Source organism: Salvelinus namaycush, chromosome 14, assembly GCF_016432855.1.
Source record: "Salvelinus namaycush isolate Seneca chromosome 14, SaNama_1.0, whole genome shotgun sequence".
Lineage (NCBI taxonomy): Eukaryota > Metazoa > Chordata > Actinopteri > Salmoniformes > Salmonidae > Salvelinus > Salvelinus namaycush.
In genome coordinates, this window is record NC_052320.1 from 25,741,293 (window position 1) to 25,766,926 (window position 25,634).

The window sequence follows — 25,634 nt, forward strand, 5'->3', positions numbered from 1 at the left end:
CTGGTGTTGGCTTGGTGTGGGCTAGCCCGTGCCAACATTGCCCACAGAATACCCACAGGGGGCCAATGGGGTCATGTTTGCTGGGCTGGTGAGAATGAGTATACAGTAAGATTCCAAATTAAAGTTTTGGAAAGTAACATCGCAAGGACCCCCCCCCCCCCCGTACCTGTTTCCTCTCTGGGGTGCCTCCAGGTGGCGTGGCTGTGGACAGGCGTTTCTCCCTCTGTGACAGCTTGCTGTTGGGCTCCCTGAGAGCTCTCTTTAGTTCGTTGATGCTGGCCTGGTGCTTCTGCAGGACATCCTCGGGCTTGTCCAGGAACTGCTGCTAGATAGAGAGAGGGAGAGAGGTCACAGACTGGAGTTAGTATTCTTCCTACTTCCATTTCAGACATCTCAGGGATTGAACCAGACATGGACATTTGAATGAAACGGGCTGTGTTAATGGTCAATTATGTGTTTGCAATTCTTCATCTCAAATTCCACCTCCATTTCAATTCTGCTCGGAGCTCACAACATGGATGTTACAACAAACATCCAATCTGTTTCTGATATGGGCTAAATAATGAGACTAATCCTGCTATGCATGGATGAAGAGTATAGACATGGACCCCATTACACTCCTCTTGAGTAATGAGTACATCGTTATTTATCTGCCCTGGAATTACATATTTCTGGCAAGCGATATCTTGAATATTCCAGATGACCAAATCACACACTATGAAAGACTATAAAATCAACTGATGTTATGTCATCCGCAGTGGTAATGTTATCTGATTAATATCTTTCAATCACGATGACATCATGTTAATGGCATTTTTATGTTATCCTTCAAGGCTTGCAATACTTTATTGGGTAACACTTTACTTGACACCAGCATCATAATAAGTTATAACATGGTCATAACTATGTCATAATATGTCATAACAGCTGACAACTTGTCATAACCTGTGATAATATGGTCATAACACTGTCATGACACATATTTATATTTGTTGTGACATATACTGCGTTCTTTTATGGCTGGTTCTGACACCTACATAAGAGTGTAACAACCCACAAAACCTACCACGGTGGCTATTTTACATTATGGCTGGTTATGACGTCTACATACTGTAAGAGTGTCAACCTACCACACAAGGCAAAACATTCCATTACACCATAGCCTAAGTGTCAACAGAATGTTAATGTAGTATATATATTTTTTAAATTTACCATCTTAAATTATCATTGTAATTGCGCACACATTGATGTCAAACACACTCCAATTCGCTATAGTGGAGCGGGTCAAGAGGTTCAAGTTCCTTGGTTTCCACACCACCAACAAATTATCATGGGGTAAACACACCAAGACAGTCGTGAAGAGGGCACGACAACACCTTTTCCCCCTCAGGAGACTGAAAAGATTTGGCATGGGTCCCCAGATCCTCAAAAAGATCTAGAGCAGCACCATCGAGAGCATCCTGACCGGTTGCATCACCGCCTGGTATGGCAACTGCTTGGCATCCGACCGTAAGGCTCTACAGAGGGTAAAAATGTTTTTGTCAAAGACTCCATTCACCTAAGTCATAGACTGTTCTCTCTGCTACCGCACGGAGGGCGGTACCGGAGTGCTAAGTCTAGGTCCAAAAGGCTCCTTAACAGCTTCTACCCCAAAGCCATAAGACTGCTGAACAATTAATCAAATGGCTACCCGGACTATTTGCATTTATTATCTATGCATAGTCACTTTACCCCTACATACATGTACAACATGTACTTGAACTGCAAGTCTAGGACCAAAAGGCTTCTCAACAGCTTCTACCCCCAAGCCATAAAAATACTGAACAATAAATAAAATCGCCACCGGACAATTTACATTGACCCCCCCCCCCCCCCCCCCCTTCCTTTTGTACGCTGCTGCTACTCGCTGTTTATTATCACTTCACCCCCACCTACATGTACAAATTACCTCAACTAACCTGTACTCCCGCACACTGACTCGGTATCGGTGCCCCCTGTATATAGCCTCGTTATTGTTACTCTTATTGTTACTTTTTATTTTAGTCTACTTGGTAAATATTTTCTTAACTCCTCTTGAACTGCACTGTTGGTTAAGGGCTTGTAAGTAAGCATTTCTGGGTAAAATCTACACTTGTATCCGGCGCATGTGACAAATAAAGTTTGATGTGAACACCTACGCTGTGTTGCTGATGACTGGGATGAATAGAGGAGCAGATTTCAGGAGCAGGACAAGACACCCTCTTTTTGACTGATGACTGATATAAGGACATGTACGTATCATGAAGGGTATTTTCTACAACTTATTTAAAATATGATGTAGGTGTCATAACCAGCCATAGCATTACACAATATACAGTAGCAGTCAAAAGTTTGGACACACCTACTAATTACAGGGTTTTTCATTATTTTTACTATTTTCTACATTGTAGAATAACAGTGAAGACATCCAAACTATGAAATAACACATATGGAATCATGTATTAACCAAAGAAGTGTTGAACAAATCAAAATATATTTATATTTGAGATTCTGCAATGGAGCCACCCTTTGCCTTGATGACAGCTTTGCACACTCTTGGCATTCTCTCAACCAGCTTCATGAGGTAGTCACCTGGAATGCATTTCAATGAACAGGTGTGCCTTGTTAAAAGTTAATTTGTGGAATTTCTTTCCTTCTTAATGCGTTTGAGCCAATCAGTTGTGTTGTGACAAGGTAAGGGTGTTATACAGAAGATAGCCCTATTTAATAAAAGACCAAGTCAATTTTATGACAAGAACAGCTCAAATAAGCAAAGAGAAACAACAGACCAGCATGGAGGAGGAGGTGTGATGGTGTGGGGGTGCTTTGCTGGTGACACGGTCAGTGATTTATTTAGAATTCAAGGCACACTTAACCAGCATGGCTACCACAGCATTCTGCAGCGGTATGCCAAAAAACACACCTCCAGGCTGTGTAAAGGCTATTTGACCAAGAAGGAGCGTGATGGAGTCATATCAGATGACCAGGCATCCACAATCACCCGACCTCAACCCAATTGAAATGGTTTTGGATGAGTTGGACTGCAGAGTGAAGGAAAAGCAGCCAACAAGTGCTCAGCATATGTGGGAACTCCTTTAAGACTGTTGGAAAATCATTCCTCATGAAGCTGGTTGAGAGAATGCCAAGAATGTGCAAAGCTGTCTTCAAGGCAAAGGGTGGCTACTTTGAATATGTTTTAATTTGTTTAACACTTTTTTGGTTACTACATGATTCCATATGTGTAATTTCATAGTTTTGATGTCTTCACTATTATTCTATGTAGAAAATAGTAAAAATAAAGAAAAACCCTTGAATGAGTAGGTGTGTCCAAACTTTTGACTGGAACTGAATGTCACAACAGATGTAAACATATGGGTCATGACAGTGTAATGAGCATATTATGACAGGTTATGACAAGTTATGTCAGCTGTTATGACATATTATGACATGGTTATGACACTGGGTGTCAAGTCACTTTATTGCAATACTGTATTTTTATAATGTAGCTTAATAGAGACTGTGGCTATAAAGGCGATAGAACAAAAATGCAGAATACTCTGTCTGCTACTGGCTTTGTCTATGTTAACAATGTCCAAACCTACAACTGAACTTTTACAATAAAGTTGTCCTTGGTTGTAAAAAATAAATAAACGCAAACAAACTGAGGGGTGGACTGAAGCTGTACTGAACAACATATATTGCTGTCCTTACTGATCGACACAGTCACGATGAGATGCACAGCACATGACAGCACACCTGGTGAGGGGTCACAGAGAGAGAGCACAGGCACAGAGCAAGGGGAAGCAGTACCTCCTGTTGGGGGCGTGGGGTGGCCAGATCCTGGTCCGACTGGGGGAGGGGAGGGGGTGGTTGGAGCAGAGGCACAGAGGAAGAGGTGGGGTGGGGGTGGGGCACGTGCAGAGACAAAGAGGCAGAGTACCGCAGGTGAGTCAAGAAGGCAGGCACATACACACACACACACACACACACACACACACACACACAGACACAGAGGTTGTGTTGGTAGCATCCACGCATCTCACTGAGACAGTGAGTTCGTTCGGCGATGGAAACATCTAGCATTTGGAGACAGATGTACAGAGAGATGTAGACTGGTGAATTACATAAATGCTGTAACTGAGATATTTGGAGGAAGGACTCAGAGTCTCGTGCTATATCTCACTCCAAACATTCCAATGGCAAAGTATGAAAGATCAGCATTCAAGGACCTAGATGTTGTCATTGATAGTTCAAAGTGAAGGTTTTAAATGGTGTTTCCTTTTGTATTATGGAGATGAATGTAAATCAAACACAGTAGTTGTGTTCAAGCTCAGCTAATCCTTCTAATGACAATGTACACATGAAAATGGTAATGGACCCATTATTGAACACAGCTGGCCACTCAGATGCACTGAAATGAATTCCCTATGTAGACATTTTACAAACACTGACCAAACACAGTCTAAATATCTTGATAGTACCCAGACTTCATAATGCCATTAGCCTACCCTAGACTACTACGACGGTGATCCAATTTGAAGTCAAGTGATGTGATTTAGGCTGTGCACAAAGCCAAGGGATCTAAGAAAGCCATTACTGTACTGTCCATGTGGAATAACACTTGGAGTAATAACCTAGCTACAAGTCGGAACAGGCTGAATAAAGATATAAACAACACAAAAACCCAGAACAGACAGACAAACAGACATAGACAGACACTAGTCATCACAAACGAAGTACCTCAGGCTTTGAGTCTACTGGCGAGCCTGCCTCCTCACCCTGCAAGGGAGAAGGTGGGAAGAGAGAAGCGGTTGTTCAGTGGGGCGCAGGAAGAGGAGAAAAGGAATTTAAGGAGAGTGAAGGGTGCAACAAGGTGAGGGGAAAGACAGCATGTTAGATTTGAAGAGGAGATTAAGGAAACAGAGCACAGAGAAGGGCATGAGTTCCACGCAGAGGAGCAGAAGGGAGGGAAGAGAAGAGGAGCCGAGGAGAGAGGGAATATGGATTAGACTAAAGTGAATGCAGGAGAGAGGGATGAGTGTAAGTCAGGGGCTCACATGATGGATTTTCTCACTGTGCTGCAGGTTAGGTATTCTGATATTTCAAAAAGCACTTATTTAGACATTGATGGAACTGTAACTACAAGGGGAGGGATATGAGTAAAATTAATCGTTCTTCTCTGTATCTTATGCATATAATTTAGAAATACTAGTTAGGTACGTACATTTGATAAATAACCACAATTCCAACAAACCTGAATTTAACTTACTAACCAATGGTCTTGTTTTACCAGGTTCTTTTGTTTTCAATAATATTAATAGAGTTACAATAATAAAACGGAGTGGCTGTGTGGCCAAAAACATCGGACGCCTCTTCCAGACAGCTTAACAACCGAAGCGTCTGAGCATGTGTGCGATTCTCTACTTTTATGTATCTGCTGCTCCCTCCACTGCTGCTTCCCCCTCCTGTGTGTGTGTGTGTGTGTGTGTGTGTGTGTGTGTGTGTGTGTGTGTGTGTGTGTGTGTGTGTGTGTGTGTGTGTGTGTGTGTGTGTGTGTGTGTGTGTGTGTGTGTGTGTGTGTGTGTGTGTGTGAAATTGGGAGTTAGTGTTCAGGATTCATTTAGTTTTATCATTTTTGGATACATGTTAATGCCATATATTTTCTGTGGAAAAATCAATACAACCAAGCAATCAACTTGTGAAATTGGCTAATAATTCACTAAAGCATAAACAAAACTGCCTCACATTGTTTCCTGGTGTTGCCTTGCATGCTCTCCCCACTGAATAGAATGTATCCCGGTAACATCCATGTAGTTACCAACACTATAATATTCCTCATGAAGGCTGCTATTCTACCTGTAAGAAAACATTTGGGCACAACACTACCACCAATTCAGCCATAATAAAAAGGGGGATCTAACAATACATCCACGTTAGGTAGAAAGCTAGACTTTCACTCACTGTCATGTGAATTTGGACAGTGAACCACATTGGCTCTATACCAGGGGTGGGCAAACTACGTCCCGTGTTGTTGACAAACAAATCTGTTAAAACAAAATGTGTGAGGCCCTCCGTTGAATTTCAAAATCCCGATGTGGCCCTTGAGCCAAAACGTTTGCCCACCCCTGCTTTATATTCAAGCATTTTCGATTTGAGATCGAATATTTCATAAGAGGCGACAGTACACAATGTCATCTTTTATTTGAGGGTATTTTCATTATCTGTTTTACCATTTAGAAATTAAAGCAGCTAATGGCCGTGTCTGAAATCTGTCTTGCCTACTACTTACTTAAACTACATACTATGTACTAATAGTACTGCATACTACTTAGAACATACTGTTTAGTAAAAACGTATGCAGTAAGCAATAAATATCAACCTATTGCTCATCCATACTGAGAAGACGTCATCTAATGCGCATTCACGCTTGTTCCCCGCAATTTGTTCATTTTTGTAGAGCGAGTTCCCTATTCTGATTATCAACACACGTGGGTATGAAAATACAATTCTCTTCCTTTGTGCAGCGATTTCTACTAGATGAAACGGTGAATTTTCACATTCTATAAAACATATAAACTATACAACTATTTTTGCATACCCAAAAAGCCTAGCATTTGGGACTCAAGGGTATTCGGACATGGCCTATGTATCTAGTCCCCCCATTTGAAGAAGTCTTAAGTATTTTGACAAATTCCCGTATAGTGTATTAAATAAGTCAAACGTGTAGTATTTGGTTGCATATTCCTAGCATGCAATGACTACAACTACATTTGCAGTTTTTTGGGTTGTGCTTTGGGTTATGTTTTTCCCAATAGAAACTGAATGGTGAATGATGACTGAAGTCATTTTATTTCTTAGTGACCAGATAAGATTTTTCTGAACACTTCTAAATGAATCCTGATAATGCTATGATTAAGAAAAATAATGAATGAATCATGATGAGTGAGAAGGTTACAGAGGCTACAACAAAACATGCTAATCTCTCACCATTACCAATAACAGAGAAGGTTAGCATTTTGGGGGGAATATGATCTTTGTGCCTCTGTAACTTTCTCACTCATCATTATTCACGATTCATCCATTATCATGCTAGCGTCCACCTTAATGAAGAAGTGTTCAGAAACATCTTCTATTCTTACTTACAATACAAGTGACTCCAAAGTTACACAATATATTATTCACCATTCAGTTCCTATTGGGCAAAATATAATCTGAAACACAACCAAAACAAACTGCAAATACGTCCAACAAGTTTGTAGAGTCACGAGCTTGATGTAGTTATTGAGTGCAAGGAATATGGGACCAAATAGTACGAAACGTTTGACTACTTTAATACACCGTGAATTTGTCTAAATAATTACTTACAAAATGGCAGAAAATGATCCTTTATCCTTTCACCAGTGATCCTCATGATGGAGAGGACTCAAGGAAAAAGGGAGCCATCATCTACTATGATTATAGGGTCCCGCCACCCTTGCCTCGCCTTGTACCTTCAGCTCCATGGTCTTGGCGGACGTGGCAACACCATCAGTCTCCTCGTCCTGATCCTGGTACTCCTGGTCTTGTTCCTGGTAATCCTGATCCTGGTCTAGGTCCAGACTGCCCTCTTGTTCCAGGTCTTCTCTGGACAGGAACTGGGTGTGATCACTGGAGCTGCGCTGGGACAGCTGGTCCATGCTGTCTCCCAGGGCTGAGGCTGGGCAGGGGGATGGGGATGGGGGTAGGGCACACAAAGGATGGCGGAGAAAAGAGAGAAAAGATAGTCAGCCTGGCTCACAGAAAGCAAGAGAAAGGTCAACATTGTCTGTACAGTAAATTATGATTGATCGAGATTACAATTTGTTTACATTGACATCCATTTTACATGTAAGTATTTATCTCCTTACAGTTGAGGCAGGGTAAACTGATTCAGGAGTCAGAACATAGATTATGGCCAGGAGTCATTCAAAGGTGCGTTCATAGCCATGGGAAGATGTTTGGCTGGGGATGCATGCACTACATTGGTCCGCTAATACAGGACCAGTAAAGGCCCAGTGCACAACGTTTGTGAATATTTATTTTTTATTTCCTGATTTGTCAGGGGGTACTGCAGCAACCTCAGAACCCCTACTTAAATTTTTTTTACAAATATTTAACACAGTAGGCCATTTGAGAACAAGTTCTCATTTACAACTGTGACCTGGCCAAGATAAAGCAAAGCAGTGCGACAAAAACAACAACACAGAGTTACACATGGGATAAACAAACGTACAGTCAATAACACAATAGAAAAATCTATGTACAGTGTGTGCAAATGTAGTAAGATTAGGGAGGTAAGGCAATAAATAGGCCATAGAGGTGAAATAATTACAATTTAGCATTAACACTGGAGTGAAAATTGTGCAGATGATGATGTGCAAGTAGGGATACTGGGGTGCAAAATAGCAACAAAAATAAATAAATAACAATATGGGGATGAGGTAGTTGGGTGTACTATTTATAGATGGGCTATGTACAGGTGCAATGATCGCTAAGCTGCTCTGACAGCTGATGCTTAAAGTTAGTGAGGGAGATATAAGTCTCCAGCTTCAGTGATTTTTGCAATTCGTTCCAGTCATTGGCAGCAAAGAACTGGAAGGAAAGGCGGCCAAATGAGGAGTTGGCTTTGGGGATGACCAGTGAAATATACCTGCTGGAGCGCGTGCTACAGGTGGGTGCTGCTATGGTGACCAGTGAGCTGAGATAAGGCAGGGCTTTAACTAGCAAAGACTTATAGATGACCTGGAGCCAGTGGGTTTGGCGACAAATATGAAGCGAGGGCCAGCCAACGAGAGCATACAGGTCGCAGTGGTGGGTAGTATATGGGGCTTTGGTGACAAAACGGATGGCACTGTGATAGACTACATCCAATTTGCTGAGTAGAGTGTTGGAGGCTATTTTGTAAATGACATCGCTGAAGTCAAGGATCGGTAGGATAGTCAGTTTTACGAGGGTATGTTTAGCAGCATAAGTGAAGCAGGCTTTGTTGCGAAATAGGAAGCCGATTCTAGATTACATTTTGGATTGGAGATGCTTAATGTGAGTTTGGAAGTCTAACAGTCTAACCAGACACCTAGGTATTTGTAGTTGTCCACATATTCTAAGTCAGAACCGTCCAGAGTAGTGATGCTAGTCGGGTGGGCAGGTGCGGGCAGCGATCGGTTGAAGAGCATGTATTTAGTTTTACTTGCATTTAAGAGCAGTTGGAGGCCACAGAAGGAGTGTTGTATGGCATTGAAGCTCGTCTGGAGCTCGTCTGAAGATTTGTTAACACAGTGTCCAAAGAAGGGCCAGAAGTATACAGAATGGTGTCGTCTGCGTAGAGGTTGATCCGAGAATCACCAGCAGCAAGAGAGCCATCATTGATATATACGGAGATAAGAGTCAGCCCGAGAATTGAACCCAGTGGCACCCCCATAGAGACTGCCAGAGGTCCGGACAACAGGCCCTCCGATTTGACACACTGAACTCTATCTGAGAAGTATATAGCCGTGGCCAAAAGTTTTGAGAATGACACAAATATTAATTTTCACAAAGTCTGCTGCCTCAGTTTGTATGATGGTAATTTGCATATACTCCAGAATGTTATGAAGAGTGATCAGATGAATTGCAATTCATTGCAAAGTCCTTCTTTGCCATGCAAATGAACTGAATCCCCAAAAAACATTTCCACTGTATTTCAGCCCTGCCACAAAAGGACCAGCTGACATCATGTCAGTGATTATCTCGTTAACACGAGTGTTGTGAGTGTTGACGAGGACAAGTGTTGTGAGTGTTGACGAGGACAAGGCTGGAGATCACTCTGTCATGCTGATTGAGTTCGAATAACAGACTGGAAGCTTCAAAAGTTAGGTGGTGCTTGGAATCATTGTTCTTCCTCTGTCAATCATGGTTACCTGCAAGGAAAATCCTTGCTTGGCACAAAAAGGGCTTCACAGGCAAGTATATTGCTGCCAGTAAGATTGCACCTAAATCAACCATTTATCGGATCATCAAGAACTTCAAGGAGAGCAGTACACCACCAGTACAGAGCTTGCTCAGGAATGGCAGCAGGCAGGTGTGAGTGCATCTGCACGCACAGTGAGGCAAAGACTTTTGGAGGACGGCCTGGTGTCAAGAAGGGCAGCAAAGAAGCCACTTCTCTCCAGGAAAAACATCAGGGACAGACTAATATTCTGCAAAAGGTACAGGGATTGGACTGCTGAGGACTGGGGTAAAGTCATTTTCTCTGATGAATCCCCTTTCCGATTGTTTGGGGCATCCGACAAAAAAGCTTGTCCCGGAGAAGACAAGGTGAGCGCTACCATCAGTCCTGTGTCATGCCAACAGTAAAGCATCCTGAGACCATTCATATTTGGGGTTGCTTCTCAGCCAAGGGAGTGGGCTCACTCACAATTTTGCCTAAGAACACAGCCATGAATAAAGAATGGTACCAACACATCCTCCGAGAGCAACTTCTCCCAACCATCCAGGAACAGTTTGGTGATGAACAATGCCTTTTCCAGCATGATGGAGCACCTTGCCATAAGGCAAAAGTGATAACTAAGTGGCTCGGGGAGCAAAACATCGATATTTTGGGTCCATGGCCAGGAAACTCCCCAGACCTTAATCCCATTGAGAACTTGTGGTCAATTCTCAAGAGGCGGGTGGACAAACAAAAACCCACAAATTCTGACAAACTCCAAGCATTGATTATGCAAGAATGGGCTGCCATCAGTCAGGATTAATTGACAGCATGCCAGGGCGGATTGCAGAGTTCTTGAAAAAGAAGGGTCAACACTGCAAATGTTGACTCTTTGCATCAACTTCATGTAATTGTCAATACAAGCCTTTGAGACATATGAAATGCTTGTAATTATACTTCAGTATTCCATAGTAACATCTGACAAAAATATCTAAAGACACTGAAGCAGCTAACTTTGTGGAAATTAATATTTGTGTCATTCTCAAAACTTTTGGTCACGACTGTATACTATGTATAGCCCACAGCTATGGGTGTGTTGCAGCTCTGCACACTGAGCTGCAGACAATGAACCTTTTAAAGGTCATTTCACAGACGTTTGCGCAGAATGCATTTAGGGTAAACCCTTCAGATGTCGGCTCAATTGTAAATTACCTATAGAAGTAAAGTGCAATGTTCTTTTCAATAACGAGCCTAGGATTGATTCCCGGCCTATGTATAACAATGCCCTATGGACATTCAATAATACAACAGCTGTTCTCAAATAGTACAATGCCTGTTTAAAGTTCAGAATAATTCACAGTACAATCAGATGCTATCTATTCTATCTGCCTTCCACTGCAATGTACACTCTTAGAAAAAAAGGTGCTTTTTCGGCTGTCCCCATAGGAGAATTCTTTAAAGAACCCTTTTTGGTTCCAGGTAGAACTCTTTGGGTTCCATGTAGAGGGTTCTACATGGAACCCAAAAGGGTTCTACCTGGAACCAAAAAGGGTTATACCTGGAACCAAAAAGGGTTATCCTATGGGGACAGCCGAAGAAGCCTTTTGGAAACCTTTTTTCTAAGAGTGTACAGTGTACTGATGCAATGTACTGATGCAAATTTGAAATAACAATGAATAGACAAGAGCCTACTTGACAAAGAGCCATAAGAAAAAAAAATTACAGTGTGGGCCCATATTCTAAGTGGTGAGTATGTAGTACAAATTCATGATGTTATAGTACAGTAATAGTCCGGTCCTTACCTCCGTCCACACTGCGGGGCAGCAGGTACCTCTTGCTAACCGAACGGTCAAACTGCGGAGCTGGCCGGTCGATCAGCACACTGGCCTGACGCGACTGGGCCTGGGTCCGCCCACTGTAGCGGAATTTGGAGCCAATCACCAGGAAGCCCTTGGGAGGGGGCTCTGGAGACACCAACCTATAGAGAGACTCAGTTTTAATATGAAGGGTTAAAGAGATGGACACTATAATGTTTATCTTTTTTATTACACATTAACATGAGATCGTCATTTTGAATTTACATGTTTAATTACTCTGCCATTTTTAAAGTCATATCCCTTCCGTCCTTGACTTTTCCAAAATAAGTCTATATAACAATCTTAATATCACAAACAGAATTTGTGTTAAAAGCAGTTTTATTTCTGTACGTGTCTGTCTTTAGTTGTACTGTATGTGTATAGACTGAAGAAAAATATAAATGCAACATGCAACAATTTCTAAAATGTTACTGAGTTACAGTTCATATAAGGAAATCAGTTAATTTAAATAAATTCATTAGGTCCTAATCTATGGATTTCACATGACTGGGAGTACAGATACAATATGCATCTGTTGGTCAGATACCTTTAAAAAAAAGTAGGGGCGTGGATCAGAACACCAGTCAGTATTTGGTGTGACCACCATTTGCATCATGCAGCGCGACACATTTCCTTGGGGTGGCAGGTAGCCTAGGGGTTAGAGCTAGTTGGGCTAGTAACCGAAAGGTTGGTGGATCAAATCCCCGAGCTGACAACGTAAAAATTGTTCTGCCCCTGACAAGGCAGTTAACCCACTGTTCCTAGGCTGTCATTGTAAATAAGAATTTGTTCTTAACTGACTTGCCTGGTTAAATATAAAATAATAGAGTTGATCAGGCTGTTGATTGTGGCCTCTGGAATGTTGTCCCACTCCTCATCAACGGTTGTGTGAAGTTGCTGGATATTGGCGGGAACTGGAACACACTGTCGTACACATTGATCCAAACGTGCTCAATGGGTGACATGTTTGGTGAGAATGTAGGCCAAGGGCCTTAGAATCTCGTCACGGTATCCCTGTCCATTCGAATTGCCATCGATAAAATGCAAATGTGTTCGAAGTCTGTATCTTATGCCTGCCCATACCATAATCCCACCGCCACCATGGGGCACTCTGTTCACAACATTGACATGAGCAAACCGCTACCATCTGCCCAGTACAGTTGAAACCGGGAGTCATCAGTGAAGAGCACACTTCTCCAGCCTGCCAGTGGCCATCGAAGGTGAGAATTTGCCCACTGAAGTTGGTTACGACGCCGAACTGCAGTCAGGTCAAGACCCTGGTGAGGACGACGAGCACACAGATGAGCTTCCCTGAGACGGTTTCTGACAGTCTGTGGAAACCCCCAGTTTCATCAGCTGTCCGGGTGGCTGGTCTCAGACGATTCTGCTGGCGTGGGGAAACGTGGTCTGCGGTTGTGAGGCTGGTTGGACATACTGCCAAATTCTCTAAAACGATGTTGGTGGCGGCTTATGGTAGAGAAATGAATATTAAATTATCTGGCAACAGCTCTGGTGGACATACCTGCAGTCAGCATGCCGATTGCACGCTCCCTCAAAACTTGAGACATCTGTGGCATTGTGTTGTGTGACAAACTACATATTTTAGAGGGGCCTTTCATTGTCCCAAGCAGAAGGTGCACCTGTGTAATGACCATGCTGTTTAATCAGCATCTTGATATGCCACATCTGTCAGGTGGATGGATTATCTTGCAAAAAAGAGAAATCTTCACTAACAGGGATGTAAACTAATTTGTGCACAAAATTGTAGAGAAATATAATTTTTGGGCACATGGAACATTTCTGAGATATTTTATTTCAGCTCATGAAACATATACATTGCCTTCAGAAAGTATTCACACCCTTTGACTTTTTCCACAGTTTGTTGTGTTACAGCCTGAACTTAGAATGGATTAAATTGAGATTGTTTGTCACTGGGCTACATACAATACCCCATAATGTCAAAGTGGAATTATGTTTTGCGAAATGTTTACAGATTTATAAAAAATGAAAAGCTGAAAGCTCTATTTCTTTAACTGCATTGTTGGTTAAGGGTTTGTAAGTAAGCATTTCACAGTAAGGTCTACTACACCTGCTGTATTTGGCGCATGTGACAAATACAATTTGATTGATTTGACTGTTGCTGTGCAATGTAGCATGAGCTGTGTGATGCTTAGTGTCTTAAGCTGAGTGTGTTTGTGTGGGTGCGGGTACGTGCATTTGTCACCAGTGAGGGGCAGTTGCCTACCTGAAGAAGGTGTGGTGTTCAATGCAGACCTTCCACAGGCGTTTGGAAGCCCGGTGGTTGGGCAGCTTGAAGCCGATGGTGCTCTCAAACTGTTCATACTGAGGATGGAGGGGAGGAGTGAGAGATGGGGGAGGAGTGGGGGATAAAAGGAGGAGTGAACCGAGGGAGTGAAGGAGCGCGTGTGTGTGTGTGTGTGTGTGTGTGTGTGTGTGTGTGTGTGTGTGTGTGTGTGTGTGTGTGTGTGTGTGTGTGTGTGTGTGTGTGTGTGTGTGTGTGTGTGTGTGTGTGTGTGTGTGTGTGTGTGTGTGTGTGGAACCATCTCACGACCCTTGATAAAAAAAACAAGGAAATTGCACCCTGTATTTTGTACTCTATTCTCTCAACAGTAAGAGTGTGTCATTCAAACACTACACAGCAGTACTGAAAACTGGGCCCATACAGTACAGAATACACAGTAAACGCTGCATATGTTGGCTCAACCGGAATGTACCTTTACATTTCAAAAAATACAATACAGATTGAATAGAGTCCTAACATTCTGTGGATACATAGGCCCGCAGAAAGCAGAACAGAGAGGGAAAGCATCGGTAGATAATCACTTTAGGAGGAGAAAACCAGAGCAAGCAAAATGAGACACTAACACCTCTAGTGAGCAAAATCCCCGATGAAAGCATATCCTTACACGCAGCCCACCATGCTTTGAAGTCCCAGTGCTCGGCAACAGAAGAAGAAGACCGCTCCCACTTCCAAGACCACAAAACATCCCACATCTTCCTAATCTTGATTTAAGAATAGTAACTCGACCGCTATAAATAGCCCACATTGAAACAAATCATGCCCAATTATTCCATGGCTCACTGAGTCCCCAGATAAGATTAAAAAGTGACACTTCAATAGAATCTGTTAAATAACATCTACTGTAGCATTAAGCTAGCATAGGACAACTGGCACATCAGGTCACAGCAGCCATGCTCGAAATCCTAACTATTGTCAAAAGCATGAAACAACTGTAAAGATTGATATAATGGTTGACCTTTTTTACCATGTGATGATTTGTGGCACTTAACTGAGTTGTCACAGTTATATAGTTGGCTGCAATGAACTGTTTTGACTGTTTTGCAGAGTTAGTGTAGACTTTGAGTGAAGTGAAGTCATGTCAAACAAGATGCATAATGTAGGCTACAAGATAACATAATATGGTCTGTCTACCTCCCCGGGGCGTATTTTGATGTAGAAGTTGCTCCTCTTGTAGGAGATTTTGAGTATCTTCGGCCAGGCGAAGCGGTTGATCCTCAGACGGTCACGGTAGATGAGTAGTCCGTTGGCGCTGACGCCAAGCATGATGTCAATGCCCTCCGAATCCTGTCAGAGACAAAGGGTGCAACGGGAGGGAGAAAAGGTCGGGGATGGCGAAGAAGGGTGTGTGTCACTCTATCATACGGATCCAATCCAGATAGATAAGATGAAGTAACATGAGCGCTAGATTGGAACAGGCTATCAAGTTGACATCTTGTGACAATTCTTTTAAAATGTTTTCCTGCTGATTAGTCTAAACCATATTTGCAGCCTTACATTCTTAGTTACATTGTTGTCTATAATTGTCACGCTCGCCGTCCTCCTCATCTGAGGAGGAGTAGTTGGAAGGATCGGAGGACCAATATGCAGCGTGGTAAGTGTTCATCTTGATATTTATTTAAAAAGAGAACACTGAACGAACTAATACAAAAATAACAAACAACGAACGTGACGCTATAGAATAATAGTGCTGACACAAAACACTACACATAGACAATCACCCACAACCCACAATGACAAAACAGGCTACCTAAATATGGTTCCCAATCAGAGACAACGACTAACACCTGCCTCTGATTGAGAACCATATCAGGCCAAACACAGAAACAGACAAACTAGACATACAACATAGAATGCCCACTCAGATCACACCCTGACCAAACAAAACATAGAAACATACAAAGCAAACTATGGTCAGGGCGTGACAATAATGTAGCAGTACACACACACACACGCACACACAACACCACCAACAAACACAATTTGTAAATCTTTCCATACTGTACCTTGGCGTGATGCAGGTCTACACCATACATGGAAAGCTTCTTGGCATTTTCTAGAAAGTTCACCTCTGCCTCCGCTGGACTCATTCCCCTAAGGGAGAACACAGAGGCTGTCATTGGACTATTACGACACCACAACTTACAGCACTTTGAATAAAGAGAACAATCGGTCTGTTTGGGTTATGGTACGCAGGTTTGTCATTGGAATTAGTGGTTGATATATGGTTGTGGCACAACAATGTTGAGGTCTCCTCAGGCTCTGATTAATGTTACACTTCTGCATGTTTTGAGTGTTTGCATGAGTCAATTGTGTGTAACTAATTTAATTGTCTATCTACTATCCATATACGTTCATGTATTGAGAATTCAACACAATTGGTAACGACCTAGTACCAAATGGTACATATCAGGGGTGGACTGGCCATAGGGCGGTTTGGGCAAATGCCAGATGGGCTTGTCCATTTTTAGCCCAGTGGGCCTGTGGAAATTGTGGGTTTTGCTCAAAACAATAATTATTTGGGCCTCCCGGGTGGCGCAGTGGTCTAGGGCACTGCATCGCAGTGCTAGCTGCGCCACCAGAGTCTCTGGGTTCGCGCCCAGGCTCTGTCGCAGCCGGCCGTGACCGGGAGGTCCGTGGGGCGACGCACAATTGGCATAGCGTCGTCCGGGTTAGGGAGGGTTTGACCGGTAGGGATATCCTTGTCTCATCGCGCTCCAGCGACTCCTGTGGCGGGCCAGGCGCAGTGCGCGCTAACCAAGGGGGCCAGGTACACGGTGTTTCCTCCGACACATTGGTGCGGCTGGCTTCCGGGTTGGAGGTGCGCTGTGTTAAGAAGCAGTGCGGCTTGGTTGGGTTGTGCTTCGGAGGACGCATGGCTTTCGACCTTCGTCTCTCCCGAGCCCGTACGGGAGTTGTAGCGATGAGACAAGATAGTAATTACTAGCGATTGGATACCACAAAAATTGGGGAGAAAAGGGGGTAAAAAAAAAAAACGATAATTATTTAGCTAATTCCAGTCCGTCCCTGGTACATACTGATGCTTGTGTCAATGAAACCAAAGTGTCTACTATGCAATTGTTAGGTAATTACCATATTAATTGTATTTGAATCTATGCCGACAGCGTAGACCTGTGCTTTTTATTTACAATGATGAGCTGGCACGTGGCCGGTCAGGCCCTGACCTGTAGTTGTGATGAAGCTCCATCACCCTCTCCTCTAGCTCCCTCGTCTGGTTGGGGGCGAAACGGAAGTCACTGATGTAGTCGGGCCCATGTTCCTCTGGCTCATAGTCGCCCAGCTCCGCCTGCACCGTGTAAGAACCTAGCAGGGCGTAGGTCCCGAAGGAGCAGGGCAGACGCCAGGACAGCATGTCGTCCCTCAGCTGCAGACACAGGTAGTACCTGCATGCATCGATGAGTCATGTTCATTAGGCACCAAACGAAGGACAATGTATTCAAACAGGGAGAGGTCTACCTGGTCCAATAATAAATGCATTCTGTTTAATGTTGCATAAACCCAAAAAATATATTCTGTTGCATGCCCTAATGAACATGATCATGGATAAACAAGAGGCAAACAGCATAGAGGGAATGCAGGATTTATAAGGCAACTTCCCACAGCTCGTTAGTCCCTCCCACATGAAACAATGCCCCTGTTTACTATAGAATAGTATAGTACTTACTATAGAATTCTGTAGTAAACTGTAGTATACCGTAGAATACTATACTCCATGCTGTAGTATCCTTTGATCATGTGTAGTACTTAATATAGAATTTTGTAGTATACTGTAGAATACTATACTACACACTGTAGTATCCCTCGATCGTGTAGTGCTTAGTATAATCGTGTAGTATACTGTAGAATACTATACTCCACACTAGGGAAGTAACGATTCACCGATACGCATCGGTCCCTGATTCAAATGTTTAAGACACAAGTGCATCAGTCCACAGACCCCAAACCGATCCAAATGTAGCATGCATCGGTCAGAAAATATATAAAATGATACAAATCACTGGTTCACTAAATGTATTAGCTTATATTACATTCTTTCTACCTTCTGAAAATATATCTCATCTTTTGTGACAACTGATGCTTCCTCTCCTTCAGTGTCAAACTGCATGTAACTGTGTTGACCGATATTGATCTACAAGTTATTTTGCATGGCGAACAACCGTAGGCGATATCAGTAGCCTAGTCAAACTGTGCTGTCACTGTGCGCTCCCTCTCCGGCCTCTAGGTCACCAGGCTGCTCGTTAGGGCGCACACCTGTCACCAGCGGAGTGCCAAGATGGCGGCTTGAACAGACGCTTTTTTACCGAGCTCCGTACCAAACTTCAGAAAGATTGTGAAAAAAACAAGTTTACAGTCATTACTATTTTTATTTGTTCAAGATATAAGACCTTTCCTGTGACTGGAATAATAATTGGATAATTTCTTTCAGCATGTCCATGCAAAGTCGTGACAAAAAAAGAGCTGTTCTATTGCTAATCAACAAGAGAGAAACGTGCTTATAGACAACTGCCATAACTACGCTTGCCCTATGGATAATACCATGCTTTCGAAGGCTGTTGAAGATGACGAATTCCCCTCTTTACCGGTTACTCCGTGCAAACCTCCACCCTCCAAAAAACCCAACATGAAATCTGACATCGTGGCTACCCTCTCCTTACTCATCAACTCCAGGTCTGACACCATTGAGAAAATGGTAGGCGCGAACACCATGGTTATCGAAGGCTTGAAAAAGACTGGAGTTTGCATGTGGTGAAATCAAGGATGTGAAAACGAGAGTGGCAAAAGTTGAAAAAAGTGTGGAAAAGGTGGAAAAGAATAACAATGTCTACCATAGACGTCTCACTGATCTGGAACAATACACAAGAAGGTGGAACCTGAGACTCTACGGCTTGCCAGAGGTGGAGAATGAAGATCTGCGAGGAGAGGCTATCCGCATCTGCCAAGAAGTTATGCCTGCAGAGAAGAACAAAGTTGGTGATACCATCGACGTTGTGCATCGCCTCGGCAAGAAGCAACAGCAAAACGATTCAAGACCAAGGGGTATCATCATCCTCTTCACTGCCAGATTCTACAGGGATGCTGTCTGGAAAGCTGCTAGGAAGAACGCCTTCCTTCAGAGCCATGGTATGCGTTTCGCCGAGCATCTCAGCCCGGAGGACATAGAAAGAAGGAACAAGTTGTGGCCAACGATCAAGATAGCACGAAATGAGGGAAAGGCTGCTTACTTCGTCGGAGGACGAGGCTTCATCAACGGTTCAGAAATCCATATTCCTCCCTAAAATCTCACCAGAAGGAACAGATTGATGGTTTCAGCCACGGTATTCTCATTTTCCTTATATTGTTTACCTAACAAGCATCAAGTGACTATTTTTCGGAATACTCAGGTACTTCAATTTATTAGTTTGTTTTTGTATGACCAGAAGACCTATTTTGTTTACAAACTTACGAAGAAGACTGAAAGTTGTATTTTTTTTAATGTATACAGTAACTAAGATACTGTTTTAAAGGGCATACAGGTCTGCTCTGACTTTACACGGTTATTGTTCTATTTAGTTATTAATACTTATTTCCAAAAAAAGGTCTTAGGAACGTGTATATGTAAAACATTTTTAATTAAAAAAATGTATGATCAGTTTTCATATGCATTTAAAATAGTAGGTACCCTTTTATTTAAATTATTATTTTGTATATTATTTCTCAGAATAGTTCCTGATTACACTAAAGAGGGTTTTTAGTCTCTCTTACCACAAGAACCCTTGGTTTGGTCTTGAACATAATTTTCAGTTGAGTTGAATTTCAAAGCCGGATAACGTCTAGCTCAAAGTTTATGGAATAAGCTATTTTCACTTTAAATTGACTTAAATGGTGCAGATCTCAGTTCCTTATCGTTTATGTTCACTGCTCCTACGTCTTTGACTCATCCTACAACAGTTTATACATTTATATAATCTTTCTTGTTTTGTCTTTGTCTATAGTTTCTCTTAATGCTAGGGGGTTACGAAACAATGTGAAGCGCAAGGCCTTATTTTTATTTGCTAAACAATTTCTAACAGATATTTGCTTTTTTCAAGAGTCTCACTCAATTTCGGCTGATGCCAACTTCTGGAGGTCACAGTGGGGCAACGATATTTGGCTTTCCCATGGATCTGAATGCTCCACTGGTGTCACTACAATGAAAAATACCTTTGGTGGTAATATTCTACACTCGGAATGTGACTGACCCCTTTGGTCACTTTATTTGTCTTGTGATCAGTTACAATGACATTATGCTCATTACTGTAAACTTCTACGGGTACAACACCAAACATGAGAATGATTAGTTGCTTCAATCTATAGAGAAACATATACTTCATTGGTTATCTAAATTTCCCAATTCGTTATTATTGATAGGAGGGGACTTTAACATTACTATAGATAATTCAACTGATAGATGGCCCCCAGGTAGGCCAACCAATCAGAATTTGGGTTTAATACTTTTTATGGAAAAGTTTGATCTTACTGATATATGGAGAGAGAGGTTTCCGGCCAACAGATCATTCACTTGGAGTAACAAAACAGGTTCCAGACAATCCAGAATAGATTTTTGGCTTATATCCAAATGTATTGGTAGTGAGTGTGTTACTACAAATATTTGTACTACTCCCCTCACAGACCATAGGGCCATTTACATTGATATCAAAATATTTATCCCTGATACCAACCTTGGTAGAGCATCCAACTGGAAGCTAAATAGCTCATTATTAAATAATGATATAGTTAAATTTGAGGTTAAAGATCTGCTCTCACACTTTTGGGAAAGGGCTTGTGAAGAAAAATCTTATTGCAAGAACTGGGAGGTCTTTAAATTTGAGGTGTCCAAATACCTTAGAAAATATGGTAGTAATCTTGCTAAGACCAGAAGAGCTGAGGAGGAAAAGGTGATCATTAAGATAACTTCCCTTTCTCAGAGGTCCCCAGCCGGCCTCTCGGGGGAGGAGAAGATGGAACTAATTGAGTTACAAAATAAACTGGATAATATATATAGATTAAAAGCAGAAGGAGCCTTTGTTAGATCTAGGAAAAAATGGATTGAGGAGGGAGAACAGAATTCATCCTATTTCTTTAGACTTGAGAAATTTCACTCTAAAAATAACACTATCCATAGTTAAACATTGATGGTATTATTACAGATGACCAAAAATGTATCGCTAAATACTGTAGCAATTTTTACAGAAAATTGTATAGCTCTACGTACAGTCAGGAATCCACAGATATGTTTTTTAACTCACTGAATAATGTTCACTCTATCAGTGATATATAATCTAAACAGTGTGATGAACCCATCAAAGTTGAAAAGATTAGAGGCTATCAAACATCTAAAGAACAATAAATCACCAGGTGTTGATGGAATTACATCAGAATTTTACAAATTATTTTCTGAACAAGTAGCTCCCTTCCTATTTGAAGTCTTTTTAGAGAGTATTAAAAACAATGTTCTCCCTCCTACAATGAGTCAGGGGTTAATAACACTGATACCTAAGCCTAAAAAAGAAGTGCTGCACATCGATAACTGGTGTCCAATTTGTCTTCTTAATAATGACTATAAGATACTAGCCTTACTACTTGCAAAAATAATTAAAGAAGTCCTGAATGCAATCATTGATGAAACACAGTCTGGCTTCATGAGGAACAGACATATTTCTAACAATGTCAGACTAGTATTAGACATACTTGACTACTCAGACCTAATAACCGAGGATAGCTTCATATTATTTTTAGATTTTTATAAAGCATTTGACAGAGTAGAGCATCAGTTTCTCTTCCACTCCCTTGAGAGACTTGGCTTTGAGGATTTTTTTCTGTAAGGCTATTAAGACGCTCTATGCAAATGGTAACAGCTCTATCAAATTGAAATATGGCACCTCACCTAGATTTGAGTTAAAGAGAGGAATTAGGCAAGGTTGTCCTATCTCTCCGTACCTGTTTTTATTAATCACCCAACTTCTTGCAAATTCTTTAAATAATAGTCCTGTACAAGGTATTTCCATAGCTGGTAAAGAAATTATTATAAGCCAGCTGGCTGACAAGACTACACTTTTTCTGAAAGACGCTAACCAAATTCCCATATTGATCAATGTGATACAATCCTTTTCCAAAGCGTCTGGGCTATATCTTAACATTGATAAATGTGAACTCATAGCTGTCAAAGATTGTGTGACACCTTCATATTATGGTATTCCAGTAAAAGAATAACTTACATATTTAGGCATAACCATTACAAAGGATCAGATGTCTAGAGGCTTACTAAATTTTAACCCTCTTATTAAAAAAAAAACAGAAGAAGCTAAATCAATGGCTACAGAGGGACTTATCTTTAAAAGGTAGAGTCCTAATAACCAAGGCTGAAGGTATCTCTAGACTAACATATGGCGCTCTATCTTCATATCTTGACAGTAAAATAAGCAAGGAGATAGACCAGATGCTTTTCAACTTTCTTTGGAGAAACCGTACCCATTACATCAGGAAACTGTTGTAATGAACACTTATGAGAATGGTGGGCTGAATTTTCTGGACTTTACTACTTTAAATAATACTTTTAAGATCAATTGGATAAAACAATTCCTTAGAAGACCCACTTCTATCTGGAATTTTATTCCTCATCATGACTTCTCTACTTTTGGTGGCCTTAACTTCATGTTGTTTTGCAATTCTAATACTGCTTTTCATCGGCAGGTCTTGTCATGGTCCTTAATTTATAAACACAAATTTTCTCCACACAGATATTATATATGGAATAATCGGGATATATTGTATAAAAATACTTCTTTGTTTTTAGAATATTGGTTCCGAAATAATATCCTATTGGTGAGCCAACTGGTAAATGCAGAGGGTCTTTTACTCAATTATAAGGAATTCTTATCACTTTACAAGGTCCCTGTAACACCTAAATATTTTGCAATTGTTTTAGATGCCATTCCCTCAGGTGTTGCTCTGTTATTCAGGAATGTGTCAAGACCTGACCCTCAGAGCCTACCTTCTATTGACCCTGTTGACTCATCAGTAGGAAAGATTTGTTTCTCTTTTGGTCCATTCAACAACAGAGCGATACGAACCTTGTTTCAGCAGGATGTTCTATACCTTATGTCATGCCTTATTGGAATGGATTTATTGATAATATCTGTTGGAAAAAAGTTTGGATGTTGCCACACACATACCTACTTGTTAACAAAATTAAGGAAGTTTCCTTTAAAATTATTCATAAATATTATCCTGCCAACCACTATATGAAGAAGTTTGCTCAAATTGCTCCTTTTGTAATGACCACCCAGAAACAGTGTCTTTTTTGGCATTGTATTCATGTAAGAAAACTGTGGCAAGACATCAGTAGATTTATAATTGAACACATTTATGAAGATTTTACACTATTGTGGAGAGATGTACTGCTTGGATTCTTTACATACGATAGAAATAAGCTGAAACATTTTTATGTAATTAATTTCATTATTCTTTTGGCCAAATTTCATATACACAAATGTAAATTTACAAACAAAAAAACACATTTTCTTACCCTACAAAAAGAAATTGAACTGTATTTTAAGACAACTAAATACTCTACTAACAAAAAAGCTGTTAGAATTATAAGTGTATGAATGTCCCTTAAGGTCCTTGTGTAATTGTAATGTGATATTGTACCCCCCAGCTCAATTGTCCATTGTATATAATCTATGTATACTTGTGTTCCCTCATGTACTTTCTGTATTGATTTGTTGTTAATAAAAAATAAATATATATATTTTTTAAAAACTGTCACTAGCGTTACGCGCATAATGACACTCACCTGGACTCCATCACCTCCTTGATTACCTGCCCTTTATATGTCACTCCCTTTGGTTTCTTCTCCAGTCGTCATTGTTCTTGTTTCATGTCGGTGCACTGTTTGTGTTTCTTGTTGTGTTCATTTATTAATTAAATGTATTCACTCCCTGAACTTGCTTCCCGACTTTCAGCGTACATCGTTGCATGCGCACTGTCCCCAGCATCGCGTGCTGACCAGTGCGAGGCAGGCGGCCTGTTCCTGACCTTGCACATTTGCATGGCACCTTCTGCATTAAAATGCTAAAATGGCTTGCCTGATATTAGGCTTTATTTGTTGCGTGACAACCTTTGTAATTTGCTAGGTTATTATCTATGCGCTGTTGAAAATGGTGTTTTACCAGAATAAAAGTAAGCTACCGGACATACAGCTCTCATCTGGTTATACCTGCTGAACAGGGTTTACAATAGATTGTATTTTAATTGTTCAGGTTCATCAGCAATAATTTTGGTAGTTTTGCGTTAAACAATCAGTGTATACGGTAATGTTTTGATAGACAGGGCAAAGTTGATAATTTCATAACGAGGAAAGCAATCAGTTTTACGAGGCGCACTGCATGGCCGAAGCAAGAGGAGAAGAGAAGATCATTCCATAAAAACGGTCAAAATCAGAAGGGGGTGAAATCCAAAGTTGTGCTATATCTTCATTGGCTATGTCATAGCTGATTTGTAAACGATAAATATTGATACATTACTAGCTCAAAAACGTAATCTGACAAAATGACAAATTCATTCGTGGGAGATGGTGATTTCAGAACCAAAGTGGGGGGACAAAAAAACATAGGCTTAATTGTCCCCCCCCTAATCTCCCAGAGTGCAAAGAACCTTGGCATGACCCTGGACAACAACACTCTGTCTTCTGCAAACATCAAAGCAGAGTACATCCGTAGAATATGGCCTTTCCTCAGACAGGAGGAGCCGCAGGTCCAAATCCAGGCACTTGTCAACTCCCATCTAGACTACTGCAACTCTCTGCTGACTGGTCTCCCCGCTTGTGCCACCAAATCCATGCACCGCGCTCCTCCACACACTCCACTGGCTTCCAGTCTAAGCTCGCATCATCTTCAAGACCCTGGTGCTTGCCTATGGAGTTGTAAAGGGAACTGCCCCTGCTTACCGTCAGGCTATGCTCAAATCCCAACCCGACTACTCCATTCCAACACCACTGGTCTCTTGGCCCTCCTACCCCTACAGGAGGGCAGCTCCCACTCAGCCTAACCAAAGCTCTTCACTGTCCTGGCACCCCAATGGTGAAACAAGCTTCCCCCTAAAGTCAGACAGCGGAGTCCCTGCCCATCTTCCGAAAACGTATGAACCCTACCTCTTTGAAGAGAATCTAAAATAACTCTCATGCCCACGGAGTAAAAAAAATATTTAAAAAACCCAGACTACAAATAAAGTGTGATCTACTATCCTACACACTGTAGTATCCCTTGATAGTGTAGTACTTACTATATACTTTTTTGTATACTGTAGAACAGTAATACTACATTACTCATTTGCATATACCCCACCCATTCCCATCTCCCATATCCCAATTTGTGCCACCCATGAGTGAGAAACCTACATGCAAAGTATAGACCATATATTGTGTTATATGTTACATGTTATAGAACTATCTGTTTAGACGCCAGTCCTACCTACCTAT